The sequence below is a fragment of the Morone saxatilis genome, unplaced genomic scaffold (genome assembly GCF_004916995.1).
Source record: "Morone saxatilis isolate NCDOM2014 unplaced genomic scaffold, NCSU_SB_2.0 Contig9, whole genome shotgun sequence".
NCBI classification, from domain to species: Eukaryota; Metazoa; Chordata; class Actinopteri; family Moronidae; genus Morone; species Morone saxatilis.
In genome coordinates this window covers 22,587,600-22,589,127 of record NW_023340268.1, presented here as the reverse complement: position 1 = coordinate 22,589,127, position 1,528 = coordinate 22,587,600, and positions in this window count along the sequence as shown.

Below are 1,528 nucleotides of genomic sequence, written 5' to 3'. Positions count from 1 at the left end.
CTACTAAATATAGGAGCTGAATAATTGCAGATATAGTTGCAGTTTCTATCAGGTCATCACATCCTGCTCTCATCCTGTGCTATTAATGATTTGATAAGGTGATACAAGCCTGTAACTTTTTCTCTTGTCTCTGTGTGAATAGCTACATTAATATTCTAGCATCTTGTAAATGGTTTGATATTAGGCTGTAGCAAAGAGCAAATAATAGTCTATACCAAGCATTCACAGACAGCTGAACACTGTGTGCATGCATGTGTGTGTGTGAGGGGGCGGTGATGATTCAGAAGTCAGATTTCTCACAGGAACAGCCACTTCACTAGAAGCAGAAGCACATTGCAGTTGGCCAGTGAGGAAAGACTTTTAGTTTTTTCCTCTTCGACAGGGATCTGAGGGACCCACAGCGAAGCACACGGACGTTGATACTGGATATTATATCTTCTGACTCGCTGGCCACCGTTTGAATCTGTCATTGTGAGAATAATACTGCTGCCACAATGTCCAGAGTTGCCAATCTGTCGAAGCTGCGACAGGAGAGGATGAGGGAGATTAACCTGCGGGTGAGTTGCCACTATGTTCATCTTTAAGAGTAACATCGAAGACAGTGACATCAGGCCATGGCATCTGACTGACTTCAGGTCCTGCCAACCACACAGTGTTTTAAAACGACAACCACTTGTGTGTGGAATGGTGTGACTTAAGAGGAGAAGGTTAACTTCCGGACTATAATTAGAATTACAATGTAGAAAATTAGACATTACTACAAAGTCGTACTATGTTAATTGTTTTCCTGTCTTTGTTTTTTTCCTCCCCTTTCTATATCACTGAGTCACTGCCTGTTTTTGCACTCTCAGCCATAAAACATTTCCTCTTCACGACAGGAACCTAGGCCTCTCAGGCCCTGGTATAGCTGCATTTGTTGATATGTACTGTATCTGTCAGTGTTGGTGATGTGTATGTATGTTTGCTTGTACACAGTGTGCTTGCTCACTGGATATTTGACTATAGCAACTGTTGCCATAGAAATGGCAGTGGGTGTGATATTACTGCTTTCTTTGAGAATGTTGTAGGCCTCACAAATGTGTATAAATAAATATATATAAAAAGCACTAAGGGCTAGATATACTGAGGCATTTTTACCAGCTGTACAGCCGCAGATGTGAGGCATTTGCATTTGTAAAGTGCACATACACACGAGAGGGTCACACACAAAAAAAGAGGGGGGGGGAGATGTTAATGCCGGTTGATTATGTAATCTGCTGGATTCACTAAGGTCACCCAATATGCGGTTCTTGTGAGCCATCAGCTGCGTACCATCTACGCCCTACACCTGCACTCTGGAGCTTCTGGAAGACCTGATCCTTCTCTATTGCTCGCTCTCTCTCTCTACACTCCATCTCTTTTTAATTTCTTCTGGAGTCCTATTGCATTAATAAAAATTCAGACCTAAAGACCTGACATCCCATCACTGGCTCGAAAACACAGTCTCATACCTGCTTGGATGCTAATTAAAGCTGCAGTAGGTTATTTT